At 39.2% G+C, this 18,966-nt stretch overlaps 1 protein-coding gene across 8 annotated transcripts in view; it reads left to right on the top strand.

The window, feature by feature from the left end:
* Positions 1–18,966, top strand: part of ZNF521 (zinc finger protein 521) — a 298,052-nt gene that overhangs the window by 77,166 nt on the left and 201,920 nt on the right. Inside the window, exon 4 of one of the 8 annotated variants that reach the window (XM_063653516.1) lies at positions 16,950–17,042. The exons of the other annotated variants lie outside the window; for them this stretch is intronic. The gene's annotated coding sequence lies outside the window, so the exon portion shown is untranslated. The remainder of the gene's footprint in view (positions 1–16,949; positions 17,043–18,966) is intronic. 8 annotated transcript variants of the gene reach the window in all.

Genomic DNA, 18,966 nt, shown 5'->3' with positions numbered 1-18,966 from the left:
GAAGAATGCCCCAAGAATTGTACATTGAATGCCTGGCAGTATGCAAGTATTTCTTCATTATTCCAAAGTACCTGCCCACAACAGTATCATAAATATGAGTAGATTCAGCTATACTGAATTTTGTTACATTTTCCTTCCAATGAGACTATCCCTGTTTCCATTTTGTTGTGTTGGTAGATTCTCCCTTTTTCTGTAATATATAATCTTTGGAAATATTTGTCAATGAAATTTTATTCATATGCCATTAACCTCTAATAAATACCACATATCTAATCGTTTTCAACAATATGGTAATAGTCTGCATTTTATGTAGTTAGATAACAGCACAGTAACAACTTACCTGATCGTCAGCTGACTCTGGGAGGATTTGGTCATCAGATCCAGAAGTTAGAAGAGACCGCCTTTTGGTCATGTCACATCTACATAGGAGAGTATCCCCAGTTTCTTAAACCCAGCTGAGATCAACACCATGACTACTGACCATGTTGGGGAAATTCTTGTGGGTATGCTGGTTCCTTGGTATTCCTTGAATAAGGAAATTCCTTAATAGCAAAGGAATCTCCTCACTCCAGGATCAATAATTCTTATAGCAGAGTCTTGGGAGGCCAAAGTATCAATGTGTCTGCACTGTGGAAGAAGGTTTTTCCCTTGCCCTTTGGAAGTGAAGAAATACAGCGGATAAGGAGAGGTAGATTCCACGTTTTAATCTCCCACCAACTACCTCTAAGCTTGCCTGAGTTATTTAATTTTTCTGGCCCTCAGCTTCTTTGTGAGATGATACCTTTGAACTGTTAGGACCCTTTCTACCCGGAAGTTCTGTGGTTCTACCTAAACTTTAAAAAATTCGTTTATTATTAATAATAGAAAACTGTACTTATTCTAACCCCAAATTAGCCATTATGGACAGGTGGCAGATTTCTTATAATAAGGCCTGTACAAGATGCAACATTGTGATAGAAACTTTTAGAAAGTAAAACAACCACTCCTAGCTAATTTTAAAACATAATGTCTTATGAACAATCCATATATACTAAGTAGTTTTAACAAATATTTACATAGTACTCTCTATGTTCTACACTCTTAAGTACTATACATACCCTTTTATTAATCTGATTTAAGTATAATTATTATTACCTTTTTACAAATGGGAAAGCTATGGATCAGAAAAGGCAAATAACTTGTCCAAAGTCATGTAAATATGAATAATGAAGCTCAGGTTTCAACTTAGGCATCCTGCCTCCAGATTCCATGCCCTTAACTCCTATACCAGGTTACTTCTCAAACAGCCATATTTGTCTTTTGTTTTCCTGCTGCTGCTACTGACATTGATGATTGTGAAAAAGAAGTTTGAACTTTTAAATATATATGGAATTGGAGTGAGGGAAGCTATCCAGTAGGGCTAGCCTGCTTATATTGTGACTGTGCAACAAAATTTATTTTCTCGCAGCTTCATCTTTTAAAAGTAAATGTTACAGATATTTGAAATTTCTTGTTTTTTTTTTTTTTTTTTTTTTTTTTGAGACAGGGTTTCACTCCTGTCGCCCAGGCTGGGGCACAAAGGAGTGATCTCGGCTCACTGCAACCTTCGCATCCTGAGCTCAAGTGATTCTCCTGCCTTAGCCCCCCAAGTAGCTGGGACTACAGGTGCATGTCATTGTGCCTGGCTAAGTTTTTTATTTTTTGTAGAGAGAGGATTTCGCCATGTTGCCCAGGCTGGTCTTGAACTCCTGGACTCAAGTGATCCACCTGCTTCTGCCTCCCAAAGTGCTGGGGTTACAGGCGTGAGCCACCACACCTGGCCTAAACGTTATTAGGATTTATAGTTTTTTATTATTATTATACTTTAAGTTCTGGGGTATATGTGCAGAATGTGCAGGTTTGTTACGTAGGTATACATGTGCCATGGTGGTTGGCTGCACCTATCAACCCGTCATCTACATTAGATATTTCTCCTAATGCTATCCCTCCCCAACCCCCCAACCCACAACAGGCCCCAGTGTGTGATGTTCCCCTCCCTGTGTCCCTGTGTCCTCATTGTTCAACTCCTGCTTGTGACTGAGAACATGCAGTGTTTGGTTTTCTGTTCTTGTGGTAGTTTGCTGAGAATGATGGTTTCCAGCTTCATCCATGTCCCTGCAAAGGACATGAACTCTCTTTTTTATGGCTGCATGGTATTCCATGGTGTATATGTGCCATGTTTTCTTTATCCAGTCTACCCTTGATGAGCATTTGGGTTGGTTCCAAGTCTTTGCTATTGGGAACAGTGCCACAATAAACATACGTGTGCATGTGTCTTTATAGTACAATGAATTATAATCCTTTGGGTATATACCCAGTAATGGGATGGCTGGGTCAAATGGTATTTCTAGTTCTAGATCCTTGAGGAATTGCCACACTGTCTTCCACAATGGTTGAACTAATTGACACTCCCACCAACAGTGTAAAAGTGTTCCTATTTCTCTACATCCTCTCCAGCATCTGTTGTTTCCTGACTTTTTAATGATCACCATTCTAACTGGCGTGAGATAATATCTCATTGGGGTTTTGATTTGTATTTCTCTAATGACCAGTGATGATGAACTTTTTTTTCATGTGTTTGTTGGCTGCATAAATGCCTTCTTTTGAGAAGTGTCTGTTCATATCCTTCACCCACTTTTTGATGGGGTTGTTTTTTTCTTGCAAATTTGTTTAAGTTCTTTGTAGATTCTGTATATTAGTCCTTTGTCAGATAGATTGCAAAAATTTTCTCCCTTTCTGTAGGTTGCCTCTTCACTCTGATGATAGTTTCTATTGGATTGCAGAAGCTCGTTAGTTTAATTAGATCCCACTTGTCAATTTTGACTTTTGTTGCCATTGCTTTTGGTGTTTTAGTCATGAAGTCTTTGCCCATGCCTATGTCCTGAATGGTATTGCCTAGGTTTTCTTCTAGGGTTTTTATGGTTTTAGGTCTTATGTTTAAGTCTTTAATCTATCTTGAGTTAATTTTTGTATAAGGTGTAAGGCAGGGATCCAGTTTCAGTTTTCTGCATGTGGCTAGCCAGTTTTCCCAACACCATTTATTAAATAGGGCATCCTTTCCCCATTGCTTGTTTTTGTCAGGTTTGTCAAAGATGAGATGGTTGTAGATGTGTGGTATTATTTCCGAGGCCTCTATTCTGTTCCATTGGTCTGTATATCTGTTTTGGTACCAGTACCATGCTGCTTTGGTTACTGTAGGCTTGTAGTATAGTTTGAAGTCAGGTAGTGTGATGCCTCCAGCTTTGTTCTTTTTGCTTAGGATTGTCATGGCTATGCAGGCTCTTTTTTGGTTCCATATGAAATTTCAAGTAGTTTTTTCCAATTCTGTGAAGAAAGTCAATGGTAGCTTGATGAGGATAGCATTGAATCTATAAATTACTTTGGGCAATATGGCCATTTTCATGATATTGCTTCTTCCTACCATGAGCATGGAATGTTCTTCCATTTGTTCATGTCCTCTCTTATTTCCTTGAGCAGTGGTTTGTAGTTCTTGAAGAGGTCCTTCACATCCCTTGTAAGTTGTATTCCTAAGTATTTTATTCTCTTTGTAGCAATTGTGAATGAGAGTTCACTCATGATTTGGCTCTCTGTTTGTCTGTTATTGGTGTATAGGGATGCTTGTGACTTTCGCACATTGATTTTGTATCCTGAGACTTTGCTGAAGTTGCTTATCAGCCTAAGGGGATTTTGGGCTGAGACGATGGGGTTTTCTAAATATACAATCATGTAATATGCAAACAGAGACAATTTGACTTCCTCTCTTCCTATATGAATACGCTTTATTTCTTTCTCTTGCCTGATTGCCCTGGCCAGAACTTCCAATACTATGCTGAATAGGAGTGGTGAGAGAGGGCATCCTTGTGTTGTGCCGGTTTTCAAAGGGAATGCTTCCAGTTTTTGCCCATTCAGTATGATATCAGCTGTGGGCTTGTCATAAATAGCTCTTATTATTTTGAGATACGTTCCATCAATACCTAGTTTATTAAGAGTTTTTAACATGAAGGGCTGTTGAATTTTGTCGAAGGCCTTTTCTGCATCTAGTGAGATAATCATGTGGTTTTTGTCATTGGTTCTGTTTATGTGATGGATTATGTTTATTGATCTGCGTATGTTGAACCAGCCTTGCATCCCAGGGATGAAGCCGACTTGATCGTGGTGAATAAGCTTTTTGATGTGCTGCTGGATTCGGTTTGCCAGTATTTTATTGAGGATTTTTGCATCGATGTTCATCGAGATATTGGCCTGAAATTTTCTTTTTTTGTTGTGTCTCTACCAGGTTTTGGTATCAAGATGATGCTGGCCTCATAAAATGAGTTAGGAAGAGTTCTGTCTTTTTCTATTGTTTGGAATAGTTTCAGAAGGAATGGTACCAGCTCCTCTTTGTACCTCTGGTATGATTCGGCTGTGAATCCATCTGGTCCTGGACTTTTTTTGGTTGGTAGGCTATTAATTACTCCCTCAGTTTCAGAACTTGTTATTGGTCTATTTCAGGGATTCAGCTTCTTCCTGTTTAGTCTTTAGTTTGTGTCCCGGAATTTATCCATTTCTTCTAGATTTTCTAGTTTATTTGCATAGAGATGTTTATAGTATTCTCTTATGGGAATTGTTATTTCTCTGGGAACAGTGGTGATATCCCCATTATCGTTTTTTATTGTGTCAATTTGATTATTCTCTCTTTTCTTTTTTATTAGTCTGAGTAGCGGTCTTTTTTGTTGATCTTTTCAAAAACCAGCTCCTGGATTTTTTGAAGGGCTTTTTGTGTCTCCGTCTGCTTCAGTTCTGCTTTGATCTTAGTTATTTCTTGTCTTCTGCTAGCTTTTGAATGTGTTTGCCCTTGCTTCTCTACATCTTTTAATTGTGATGTTGGGGTATCAGTTTTAGTTCTTTCCTGCTTTGTCTTGTGGGCATTTAGTGCTATAAATTTCCCTCTACGCACTGCTTTAAATGTGTCCCAGAGATTCTGGTACGTTGTGTCTTTGCTCTCATTGGTTTGAAAGAACATCTTTATTTCTGCCTTCATTTCTTTATGTACCCAATAGTCATTCAGGAGCAGGTTGTTCAATTTCCATGTAGTTGTGCAGTTTTGAGTGAGTTTCTTAATTCTGAGTTCTAATTTGATTGCACTGTGGTCTGAGAGACTGTTTGTTATGACTTCCATTCTTTTGCATTTGCTGAGGAGTGTTTTACTTCCAATTATGTGGTCAATTATAGAATAAGTGTGACGTGGTGCTGAGAAGAATATATATTCTGTTGATTTGTTGTGGAGAGTTCTGTAGATGTCTATTAGGTCCACTTGCTCTAGAGCTGAGTTCAAGACCTGAATGTCTTTGTTAATTTTCTGTCTCATTGATTTGTCTAATATTGACAGTGGGATCAATAAAGTCTCCCACTATTATTGTGTGGGAGTCTGAGTCTCTTTGTAGGTCTCTAAGAACTAGCTTAATGAATCTGGGTGCTCCCGTGTTGGGTGCATATTTATTTCGGATAGTTAACTCTTCTTGTTGCATTGATTCCTTTACAATTATGTAATGCCCTTCTTTGTCTCTTTTGACCTTTGTTGGTTTAAAGTCTGTTTTATCAAACACTAGGATTGCAACCCCTGCTTTTTTTTTTTTTTTTTTTTTTGCTTTCCATTTGCTTGGTAAATATTCCTCCATCCCTTTATTTTGAGCCTATGTATGTTTTTGCATGTGAAATGAGTCTACTGGATACAGCACACCAATGGGTCTTGACTCTTTATCCAATTTGCTAGTCTGTGTCTTTTAATTGGGGCATTTATCCTGTTAATATTTAAGGTTAATATTGTTGTGTGTGAATTTGATCCTGCCATTATGATGCTAACTGGTTATTTTGCCCATTAATTGATGCAATTTCTTCATAGTGTTGATGGTCTTTACAGTTAGGTATGTTTTTGCAGTGGCTGGTACCGGTTGTTTCTTTCCATGTTTAGTGCTTCCTTCAGGAGTTCTTGTAAGGAAGGGCTGGTGGTGACATAATCTCTCAGTATTTGCTTGTTTGTAAAGGATTTTATTTCTCCTTCGCTTAAGAAGCTTAGTTCGGCTGGGTATGAAATTCTGGATTGTAAATTCTTTTCTTTAAGAATGTTGAATATTGGCCCCCACCATCTTCTGGCTTATGGGGTTTCTACCAAGAGATCTGCTGTTAGTCTGATGGGCTTCCCTTTGTGGGTAACCCCACCTTTCTGTCTGGCTGCCCTTAACATTTTTTCCTTCATTTCAACCTTGGTGAATCCGACGATTATGTGTCTTGGGGTTGCTCTTTTTGAGGAGTATCTTTTTGGTGTACTCTGTATTTCCTGAATTGAATGTTGGCCTGTCTTGCTAGGTTGGGTAAGTTCTCCTGATTAATATCCTGAAGTGTGTTTTCCAACTCGGTTCTGTTGTCCCCGTCACTTTCAGGTACAGCAATCAAACATAAATTTGGTCTTTTCACATAGTCCCATATTTCTTGGAGGCTTTGTTCGTTTCTTTGCATTCTTTTTTACTCTAGTCTTGTCTTCTTGCTTTATTTCATTAAGTTGATCTTCAATCTCTGATATCCTTTCCTCTGCTTAATCAAGTTGGCTGTTGATACTTGTGTATGCTGCAGGAAGTTCTCGTGCTGTGTTTGTAAGCTCCATCAGTTCATTTATGTTCATCTCAAAACTGGTTATTCTGGTTAGCAATTCATCTAACTTTTTTTCAGTGTTCTTACCTTCCTTGCATTGGGTTAGAACATGCTCCTTTAGCTTGGAGGAGTTTGTTATTACCCACCTTCTGAAGCCTACTTCTGTCAATTCGTCAAACTCATTCTCTGTCCAGTTTTGTTCCCTTGCTGGCGAGGAGTTGTGATCCTTTGTAGGAGAAGAGGCGTTCTGGTTTTTGGAATTTTCAGGCTTTTTGCATGGTTTCTCCCCATTTTCATGGATTTATCTACCTTTGGTCTTTGATGTTGGTGACCTTCGGATGGGGTCTCTGAGTGGACATCCTGTTTGTTGATATTGATGCTATTCTTTTCTGCTTGTTAGTTTTCCTTCTGACAGTCAGGCCCCTCTGCTGCAGGTCTTTTGGTATTTGCTATAGGTTCACTCCTGACCCTGTTTACCTGGGTATCACCAGCAGAGGCTACAGAACAGCAAAGATTTCTGTCTGCTTCTTCCTCTGGAAGCTTCGTCCCAGAGGGTCACCCACCAGATGCCAATCAGAACTCTCCTGTATGAGGTGTCTGTCCATCACTACTGGGAGGTATCTCTCAGTTAGGATACACAGGGGTCAGGGACCCCCTTGAGGAGGCAGTCTGACCCTTATCAGAGCTCGAATGCTGTGCTGGGTGATCCACTGCTCCCTTCTGAGCCATCAGGCAGGGACGTTTAAGTCTGCTAAAGCTGCATCCACAGCTGCCCCTTTCCCCAGGTGCTCTCTCCCAGGGAGATGGGGGTTTTATCTATAAGTCCCTGACTGGGGCTGCTGACTTTTTTTCAGAGATGCCCTGCCCAGAGAGGAGGAATCTAGAGAGGCAGTCTGGCCGCAGAGGCCTTGCTGAGCTGCGGTGGGCTCTGTCCAGTTTGAACTTCCTGGCAGCTTTGTTTACACTGTGAGGGTAAAACCACCTACTCAAGCCTCAGCAATGGCGGACACCTCTCCCCACACCAAACTCCAGCATCCCAGGTCAACCTTTGATTGCTGTGCTGGCAGCAAACATTTCAAGCCAGTGGATCTTAGCTTGCTGGGCTCTGTAGGGATGGGACCCGCTGAGCCAGACCACTTGGCTCCCTGGCTTCAGCCCACTTTCCAGGGAGTGAACAGTACTGTCTAGCTGGTGTTCCAGATGTCACTGGGATGTGAAAACAAAAAACAAAAACAAAAAAAACCTCCTGCAGCTAGCTCAGTATCTGCCCAAATGGCTGCCCAGTTTTGTGCTTGAAACCCAGGGCCCTGGTGGTATAGGCACACCCAGGAGGGAATCTCCTGGTCTGTGGGTTGTGAAGATCATGGGAAAAGTGCAGCATCTGGGCCGGAGTGCACCATTCCTCGTGGCACAGTCCCTCACAGCTTCCCTTGGCTAGGGAAGGGAAATCCCCCGACCCCTTGCACTTCCCAGTGAGGCGACACCCCACCCTGCATTAGCTTGCCCTCCGTTGGCTGCACCCACTGTCCAAGCAGTCCCAATGAGATGAACTGGGTACCTCAGTTGGAAATGTGGAAATCACCCGCCTTCTGATCTCAATTGGAGCTGCAGACCGGAGCTGTTCCTATTCGGCCATCTTGCCAGCAAATCTGATTTATAGTATTTTTAAAGTACCTTTTAGAAGGCTAAATTGTTATCAGTCATTCACAAGTCAGTGGAAAACTGATTTAATCAGATTGTTTTCTTTTCTAATAAAATTGTTTTTTAATTTTGAACCTTTGTGGGTACATAGTAGGGGTACATGAGATGCTTTGATACAGGCATGAAATGTGAAATAAGCACATCATGAAGAATGGGGCATCCATCCCCTCAAGCATTTATTCATTGAGTTGCAAACAATCCAATTATATTCTTTATAAGTTAGTTTAAAATATACAGTTAAGTTTTTATTGACTATAGTCACCCTGTTATGCTATCAAATACTAAGTCTTATTCATTCATTGTATTTTTTGTACCTATTAACCATCCTCACCTTTCCCCCAGACCCCTACTACTTTTCCCAGCCGCTGGTAACCATCCTCCTACTCTCTCTACTCATGAGTTCAATTGTTTTGATTTTTAGCTTCTACCAGTAAGAGAGAAGATGCGATGTTTGTCTTTCTTTGCCTGGCTTATTTCACTAACGTATGATCTCCAGTTCCATCCATGTTGTTGCAAATGACAGGATCTTATTGTTTTTTTATGTCTGAATAGTACTCCATTGTGTATACATACCACATATTCTTTTCCCATTCATCTGTTGATAGACACTTAGGTTGCTTCCAAGTCTTAATTGTCAACAGTGCTGCAACAAGCATGCGTACACTTATCTCTTTGATTTACTGATTCCTTTCTTTTGGGTATATACCCCACAATGGGATATGGTAGCTCTATTTTCAGTTTCTTGGGGAACCTCCAAACTGTTCTCCATAGTTGTTGTACTAACAGGTTGTTTTCCTTTCAGTGCTGGAGAACAGTCGTATTGAGGGAACAGGACGTGAGAATGAATGAGGAGGATGGATATGTAGAGCGCTCCTCAGGTGTCTGTATAAATGTCTCCTAGCTTCTCTTAGAGGGAGATCTTAGGACACTAAGAGGGTTCTGATATCGGGGGGAGAGAGAAACTGGGTAACAGTAATTAAGTTCAGGAAAGAAAGCAGGAATGTTTATGATAACTTCATTTATTGTAATTCTACCAAGAGCCAGTCCTGAGTCCAAGAATGGGAGAGGAAAAGATCTAATTATCCTTTCTTCCTCTTCTACTTTGGCCTCTGCTTTTTGTCTCACATTTGTTGTTCCCAACAGTCAACACCTGAACAACTATTTTGAACACTGGAGTTAAGTAACATCAGTTAGGTGGCAACTTGTGAGTGTTCAGAACAGAGGATGGTGCTGTTAAGTCACCTGAAATTTAGATTTTTGTTTAATATTTTTAAAAATGTATGTCATGAATAACGGTTGACTTACCAACACAGTTTTAGAAGGGAACCTATTAAAACCTAATAATAATAGTTACGCTTTGTTGTTTAGTGAAGGTGTTTATTTTCCCCCGGTGATATTTGGTTTCCATTATTTTCATCTGGAGGAATATGCTGTTATTTTCCTGCAGACTTTTTCCTTCCTTTTCTCCTTCCTGCCATACTTGGTGTTTCTCTCTCTGTATTCTTTTCCTTTTCATGGTGTCCACATTTTCCTCTCCTCCTTCGTGAAGCTTTTTCTGTTTCTTCCCTCTGTTTCACCCTGTTTTCTTCCCTATTACAAAGTATCTAATCAGAGTTCCTTGATTTAGCTAACAAATAAATAGAACTTTCGGGCTTTTGTTTAATTAACAATGAAAATTACTGAAAGAAATAATGAACATAAAAATAAACATCATGAAGATGTAAATTAAACTCCATAAAATTTGGTTTTGAATAAAATTGACAGAGGAATGAGATCTTGACAAAATGTAATTCTTCCAAATTTGAATCACAAAAATTGAAGTTGGTAGAAATATTGATCTTAGAAAACTCAATATGTTTAATATGGACAAAATTGATAAATGAATCAAATTATCATCATATAATTTTAATAAAAATGAGCTGATCCCAGTGAAAATAATTTCAGTGAAACAAGAATTAAAATGGGAAAAAATAGTGTAGTTAATAGTGCTGTATAAGAAATTGATGAAGGAATTTAATCAACTCAGTTGAGTATATTCCAGAAATTTGTTAATGACAAAAATATATCTGTACTGACAAAATTCTGTGTAAAGTGCTTATATTCAACATTCTAAGACTCAAAATGCTGGAACAAAATGGCAGAGTAAAAATACCAGGAATGAATATCCTAATCCCCTCATTTAATCCTTATAGCTGTACAAATTAGGATAACAGTTTCCTGAGATACAAGAGTAGTTGTGGTCCAAAGAGTTTAGAAAGTTGGTAACTGCTTGAACCAGGTGCCTGATTTCAATTCATCACAATAATGAGGGTACCACACCTTTTCATGGTATCTATCTGGAACAAGTAAAATACTTTGGATATAAAAAGATTTTGTTACATGACAAAATTTAGCACTGTTAAATTTCAAATAGTTACAGTATCACAGGTATAAGTGTGATATTCTAATGAAAAAGCTAATAACCTATTTAATTATTCTTACATATAGGTTAAGAAAGTTATTGACCTAGGCCAGGCGCTGTGGCTTATGCCTGTAACCCTAGTACTTTGGGAGGCTGAGGTGGGCGGATCACCTGAGCTCAGGAGTTCGAGACCACTCTGGTTAACACGGTGAAACCCCGTCTCTACTAAAAAAATACAAAAAATTAACCGGGCATGGCAGCATGCACCTGTAGTCCCAGCTATTCAGGAGGCTGACACAGGAGAATGGCTTGAACCCGGAAGGCAGAAGTTGCAGGGAGCCAAGATTGCGTCATTGCACTCCAGCGTGGGCGACAGAGTGAGACTGTTCCAAAAACAAACAAACAAACAAAGTTGTCGACCTACATGGTGAAGCTCCGTCTCTACTAAAAATACAAAAATTAGCTGGGCGTGGTGGCAAGCACCTGTAATCCCAGCTAATTGGGAGGCTGAGGCAGGAGAATCACTTGAACCCGGGAGGCGGAGGTTGCAGTGAGCTGAGATCATGCCACTGCACTCCAGCCTGGGCGACAAGAGTGAAACTGTGTCTCAAAAAAACAACAAAAAAAAGCAAGTTATTGACCTAACTTTTTTTTTTCATCCATCAGAATAACTGTGATGCTACATCTTGATCATGGTCAGAATCATTGGTTTGAAGGATGGATGAAATTAGTGTCTCCACATGCCAGGCACTGGCAGCTAAATTTAAATATCAAAGTTACCTTCTAATTCTGGAAGCTTTAATAAACTTTTGTCCTGGGGCTAAATGAGACTCATTCTGACCTTGGTTTTGATTAAGAGATTTGAAATTTGTGAGAATATAGTCTTGTAATCTAAAACAGTGCCTAACTACTAGTGGTTTATTGAGAATTGTCCAAGCCAATAATTACAAAACAGAAAAGAAGATATTTCACTGGCCGTTTCTAGTACTCTCTGCTCTGTCCTGCTTCACAGTTACTCACCAGTGGTGTCTAAGCTGACATTCAGAGAAAGTTTGCAATGGACAAAGCTGTTTCTTGGCAGTATTTTCACTCTATTCCTCAGCCCCTTTCTACCTCCCAATTCTCTCTAAAGGTCTGTTGGCATATCAGGTGCTCAAACCATCCCAGACTGTCCCTGGGATAGCCTTTAAAATATCCCCTACATGACAGGTGTAGGTGACTCCTTATACTTTACTCACTGCCCCAGGCAGCCCTCCTGTCTCTTTCAGCCAGGTATTGACACTGTGGTCTTATTTCTCCTTGTATTTATTTGCCATATCAAAAAACTTACCACTTTATTATTTTGATAGTTTATTGCTTTTCTTACCCATGAGTTTCATGAGGGCAGAGATTATGTTTTTTCCCGATCATAGTAGATAATCAGTAAATGTTTATAGAATGACACAATGAATTCCTACTTAGAGCAAATTCATGCTAAGATGTGAATGACCAACATAGTTAATCTTCCCAGATGTTTTTGTACTTTCTAAACAAAAGGTCTACTTCAAAAACTAATGTGTTGTCTTCAAGTAGTGTAACAAAATGGAAAAAAAAATCATTCACGTACTGTGAGGAAAGATATTTTGGAGTACAGGAATTTCTATAAAAGAGTACCATACCATGTGAATGTAAAACCCCAGGGAAAAGTATCTGCCTTAAAAATTGTTGCTGTTTTCAAAAAGGAAATAATCCCATTTTTGAACTTACCAGTTCTCTATAATTTTCTAATATTTTTTTCAGAGCAGGTCTTTTGGGAGGGCCATGGAAGACTCCCATAGTATGGGGGTAAAGATGACATAAGACATAAGTGATAAAGCGACGTAAGTGATTGTTTCCTTGTACTGTATAGGGACTTCTTGTACTGTCTGTCCTTTATAAGGCAAAAGCTATTGTCCATTGTGCTACTATCTGTTAATTGTTGGTTTACTTAACTAAGAGTTTTATAACCCTAGTAAAAACTTAAGAGTTTTAGGATGTTTGGTCTGTTGCTGTGTTTGTTTAAAAACTCCTGGCTCCTTTTCTTTAACGCTGATGAGGTAAAATGCCTGAGTCCTTCTGCATAGCAGGGGGTGGGTAATAAGTTACAATTAGACTTAGCAACTCTGGGCATTGCCTAAATATATAGGACTTTCAGCAGAGCTGCTTTCCTTTAAGCACATTCCATGGAGACAAGCTTAATAGAGTTTCATCTGGTCAGGGAAAACCACCGTTTCTGAGACTGGACAGCCTCTGCTCAATCTCTTCATTCAGTGGCTTTTAAAAATTAAAAAAAAAAGCATATACACAGAGAGAAAAAATAGAGAAGGGAGAGAGAAGGAAAAAGGGGATAGAAAGTGAAGGAGGGAGAGGAGGAGGAAATCAAATAAATTCTTTTTGCTTTTTGTTTTTCTTCCTAACTATTCATAAGTATAGGAAAGTAAGATATATGTTGTGATAGAGAAATTGGAAAGATGGACTCATTTACTGAGTAGACAAACCCTTCTTAGGCCCCTTTAATGTGCCAAGCATACTATGTGACAAGAATGGCAAATAGCATAAAATTATAAAATTGAGCAGGGAATCAGTCTCATTGACTGCAGAGGGTATGGGGTACTCTAGGAACAAGAAGGAAGATGAGTTCAGAATCAAGTTTGAGCACCGAGTTTTAAAGCTCCTCCTCTAGCTCCTGCTAATCAAACAGGTCAGGTGTTTAGTTAGGTCTAAAATGTATTAACTCACTTGCCCCCAGACTCTCTGTTTTGTTAGTAACTGGAGGTGCTCTGATGCAGCTGATGTTGGCCAAACTGAGGAGGACTCTGGACATGAATTCCCAGAGATGCAAATTTCCTCTCAGACCCTCCGGTTCATACTTTAACCACCTCACTGTAGCATTGCAGTGACACTCTGGAAGCCTGGAAAGTGACAGGCAAAAGCAGAGAAGGAGCTTGCTTTATGAAGTATCCTGAAGAAAAGGTTTCCAGGTTTTCATATTTTACTCTGTTGAAATTGTGCCTTAATTTTAAGAAAGGTATCTATTATTTATAGAGTAACAGTTACGTTTTAGTTGAACTCTGGTGACCTATATTTTCCTTCTTGTGTTCCTTATGCGGTTTTACTTTCCACGTGCATCAGTATTTTCATTTGTACCTATGACTCTCCTGGGGATTTTGAAGATTGAAGAGATAACATAATGCTGAGAAAATATTCTGAGCACCACAGAGTTCAATAAGAATACATAAGACACATGAGTAATTATAATAGTAGGAAATCCACTGCTTTTTTGGAGTAACATGCCAAAAAGTGTAAAGTTTTGTGAATAATACCATATATTGTTACTATTACTAGCAATAGTAATAATAATTTACTGAGTACTTACTATGTGCTAGATATAATACACATTTTTTCCATTGAATTTTTAAAAGAAATCCATGAAGTTGAAACATGTTTTCCAGATGAAGATGCTGAGGTTCTGAAGAAAACGTTAAGTAACTTGCTTCAGGTTTTCTTCCTCCACATCCCATGCTCCGACCCACCACTCCACCCATACTTTATATCCGCATTTTATGTTGCTACCTGTTCTTTTTAATGCTGACCACATTTCCAGAAATGCACTAAACTACCAACCTTAGCTTACTTAATCCTTCTGGCCAACCTTAGGAGAGGTAGGCATTGTTTTATTTATTTGTTTTTTGTTTGCTTTGTTTTATTTTAGCATTTCTTTTTTTGTATGAGACATGGGGCACATAGTGAATAAGTGACAGAAGTCGGATTTGAACCCAGGATGTGTCTGAATCAGAACACCTCGGCATTTACTATTGTGTTGTCTTGGAACCAAATCAGTTCATGCTCAAAAGCTCTCAGTGTTTCCCAAGGCTCTTTTAATGAACTTCAGAGTCCTTTATGCACCTTACACTCCCTATGTAATTTGCCTGTGCAGAATCTTGTAGCTTTCTCTTCCTCAACTTCCCCTTGTTTGCTCTGGTAGCCCCACTTGCTCTCTATTCCTTGAACTGACCAAGCACTTTTTCTTCCTTGGCCTGTCCTCATGCTGTACTTTCTGTCTGGAGTCAATCTCCTCTTTACCTCTTCTTCTTCCTTTTAGTTTAAGGGGTGTTCCCTCTGGGAGGCCTTCACTGAGCCCCAGTCTAGGTGTGTCCACGACCACATTCTCTGTGAACTGCTGTTGGGTGATGTCTGTGTTCTGACTATCCTGTAAGCTCCATAAAGTCTGAAATACCATTGACTGCTGTGTTCCCAGTGCCTGGCACATGGTAGGAACTCAACAGATCTTTATTGCACAATGCATGGAAGGAATGATCGTCTTGAAATTCTAGTTCACCTGGACCCCGACTCCACCCTCCTGTTGCTGTTTTTGTTTTCCTCTCTACTCCCTTCAGCTCTCTTCTTACCTCTGCTCCTGGAAGTTTATGCCCGTGGTGCCCTCTCCAACTGCTTTGGAGATGAACTAATCTGATCCCCAGCTAGATATGAGCCCCTTGAGTGCATCACAGTGTACATATTTGTTGGATTGAAGCAACTTGATACCGTAACTCAGTCTTAAGAAGGTTTATTTCACAAGGGTCACAAGAATTGAATCAAAGGGCTGCTTCAAAAGTTTCTTTTCTGCTAAATTACAAATCCAGACTTGGCCAAGACTGTATCTAGAATGGGCCAATTTAAAATAAGCCCCTGATTTGATCCTACTCCTGGTGAGGAGTAACCTGCCTTTCAGAGATCCCTCCTGGTACCTACGCTGGGTAAAAAGATTTTAAAAAAAAGACTAGCTTTCTCTTTTTGGTGTGAACTTTCTTAGCTGCCATGTTGTTGAAAGTAGCTCAGGAATTGAGAGCTCAGGCACTGACCTCTAACTACATGGGTTCAAATCTTCCACTACTTATGGACTCTGTGTTCTTAGGCACGTATTAGGTCTTGGTTCTCTCATTTGTGAAAGCTCACAGGTTTTTGTGAAGTGTAAATGACATGACATATATCAAGTATGTAGCAGGGTGCCTGGCACATTGTCATTACTCAATAGATGATAGCTATTATTTTTATTATAATATTTTATACCTAAATGATACTCTGTGTTTGGAGAACATTTTCACTTACCCTGTTGTGGTAGATGGAGAAGTAGCCCATAGGAAACCCATATAAGTGGTCTTCTTTTATAAATAAAGAGGCCACGTATCTCCAGTGTCATTTTTGATAGGCTAGTTCTCAGTCTTTAATCTCTTATTTTCTTCAGAAAGATCCATAGCGTGATAGAAAAGAAGATAGGAAAGCTGGTGGGTCAACAAGCTCATCTCTCACTGGCATGGGCTTCTGTCCTTATGGTCTATTTCCAGTATTGTTTCAGTTACAGTTAAAATTCCCTCCAGCATCTCAGCTTCCGACACATTTCTTGGGAAGCTATTCTTTTAACATATTGCCATTAGGAATTTTTTCTTGATATAAAACCTGAATTTTCCTTTGCTTAATTTAATCCCTCTTCACATACACCTCGGACCTCTTTAAATAATTCTTTTCCCTCCCTGCCATTTGCACCTTTCAGTTACTTGTAGAGAGTTGTCATAGCTCCCTTTGGGCCTAATCCTATCACTGTGATTCATGTTGGGCAAGCTGTACATTTTGTAATAGTCTATGGGCATATTCTAAGAATGCTGTCTTGCTGGAATAAAAGCAATTCTCCCGTGGTATTATCCAAACCTTATCATCAATAACAGCTACTAAATGTGAAACAAAGCAAGTGACTTTTTTTCTGAAAACAAAGAAGGTAATGAACAGGAAGTGGTGTTTACCTTTTAATATTATTATTCTTATCAATTATGAGAGTGCCTCTTGTTATCAATAATGTAGTATAGAATTGTCTTTATTTAATCTATGGCCTATACATACAGAAGGGAGTACTACATGTATAACTCCAAATGGCAGATAAACCAAAAGAAATTTTATTTTTTAAATGTGAAGTGTGTGTGTATGTCTGTATGTGTATTTGTGCACACATGTGCATGTGTGTCTGTGAATATGGTCTTCCGGGACTTTATACAAAATATTGAAGGAGAAAAAAGAAAACTAAATTGAAGAGACATGAGAAAGTTGTTGAGCTTCACCTGTTATAATGGGATATGGACCTCTTCCCAAGACTTGAAAGCCACAACCCTTCCTTTATATCTCTTCCAATCAGAAAGGCTGAGATACAAGGAATTTGAAAATATGCATTTGATACTCAACAAGCATCTCTGACAAGTTGGAAAGTGAAGAGGAGGTTCCTTGACCTGTGAGTACAGGAGGCAATTATTTTCTGTTTTCCTATTGTCTTTAGGAGCTCCATGTAGCCACTGGCAGGCAGAGAAGAACAGGGAATATCCCTTACGAATGGATTTCTGACTCTCAGGCAGTTTACCCTCCACCTTGAGACAGTCATAGAATATTAGAACTTCATGGATAGTAAACAGTATAGAAATCTAGTCCCTTTTGAACTTACCAAGAAAGGAAACGAAGGTTCAGACAGGAAGTTATGTATTTAAGGTCACGAAAGAAGTTGAAGCAATGTGTTGTTTGAGCCCAGGCTTCTTTTCCTGGTTGTCCAGGGGTCTCACTACTAAAACTCACTCCTAGCTTGATATTTACATTAAACTCAATAGCCCATCATGACAAGTAAATTGAAAAAACAGATTGAAATGGGTATGAACTCAGTGCTTCTTTCTAAAATAGATCTTTTTAATCATTATAATTTGTGAGTTAAATGAGGGAACTTAGATGTTACTTAAGTTGATGATCAATTCCATTTTCCTCAAAGCAACAGAAGTGTTCCTAAAACTATGAGTACAGTGTATTTACCCAGGGAGTCCCATCCTGCGTTGCTACCCCAGTGATCTACTGTAGTCTCCCCATCTAGCCTCATTTCCTGCTAGACTTTTCTCATCTCTGCCTTTCCTTGTGCTTTTGACTTCGCCCAGAATGTTCCTTTCTTTTAACTACATCTGTGGTGCCTTTATTGAAGTATTTTTTTGCCATGGCCTTCTTCAGAACTCAGTCCAATGGCATGCTCAATAAATCTGGACCATTTAACCACCTGTCCTTCTGTGAGATGCTCTACACCTTGTTCTGCCATAGTGAACTCAGTTTTTTTTTTTTTCCTTCAGCTGCACACACACTTGTATTTCCGACCCAACACTGTTCTCCTTCCTAGCTCTGTTCTTGTCTTTCTTCCTTAGATTGCCTCATTTCCTCACAAAGGACTGCAGACTAAGAGCCTCTTCAGAATTATCTGGCCTCTGGGATCCCTTGCCCGCACTTCGCTCCTGTAGGGGGCCTCTTTTCAAGCCTTAAAGTCTTGAGGGTAGAGTCAGAAACTCTACTTCTGTCACAAACCCATCTGAAATGCTCCATTTTGAATGCAACTGCATACGCCAACCTGACATAACCTCTGTCTCCTTGGAATTGTCACTGTCTTCTTTTAAGGCATTTATGCTTTTGTTTGCATCATATTTGCATATGTTTTGTAACTGCTAACTTAAAAAAATTAATTGTGGTAAAGTATACATAACATAAAATTTTACATATCCAAATCATTTTTAAGTGTTACGTACATTCACATCATTTGTGCAGCCAATCTCCAGAACTCTTTTCATCTTGCAAAACTGAAACTCTATACTCATTAAACAATTCCGCATCCCTGTCTCTCCCCAGCCCCTGGAAAACACCATTTTGTGTTTTGTCTCTATGAATTTGACTACTCTAGGTACCTCATATAAGTGGAATCATATGGTATTTGTCTATTCATATTGGCACTTTCCACTTAGCTTAATGCCTGCAAGGTTCATCTGTGTTGCGTCATGTGACAATATTCCCTTCTTCTTTAATGATAAATAATATCCATTGTATATATATATATACCACATATATATATACACCACATATATATACACCACATATATATATATATACCACATATATATATACCATATATATATACCACATTTTATTTATCCATTCATTCATCATCATTCATGATGGGAGGTTGCTTCTGCCTCTTGGTTCTTGTGAATTATGCTGCAGTGAACGTGGACGTGCACATACTGTCTCTTTGAGACTGTGCTTTCATTTCTTTTGGGTATATGTCCAGAAGTGGCATTGCTGGGTCATATGCTTAACTCTCCTAAATTGTGAGCTGATACTATGTTACGAGACTTGAGATC

This window comes from Pongo pygmaeus, chromosome 17 (genome assembly GCF_028885625.2).
Source record: "Pongo pygmaeus isolate AG05252 chromosome 17, NHGRI_mPonPyg2-v2.0_pri, whole genome shotgun sequence".
NCBI classification, from domain to species: Eukaryota; Metazoa; Chordata; class Mammalia; order Primates; family Hominidae; genus Pongo; species Pongo pygmaeus.
The sequence above is the reverse complement of the archived record's forward strand: the minus strand, read 5'-3'. Positions and strand labels throughout refer to the sequence as shown.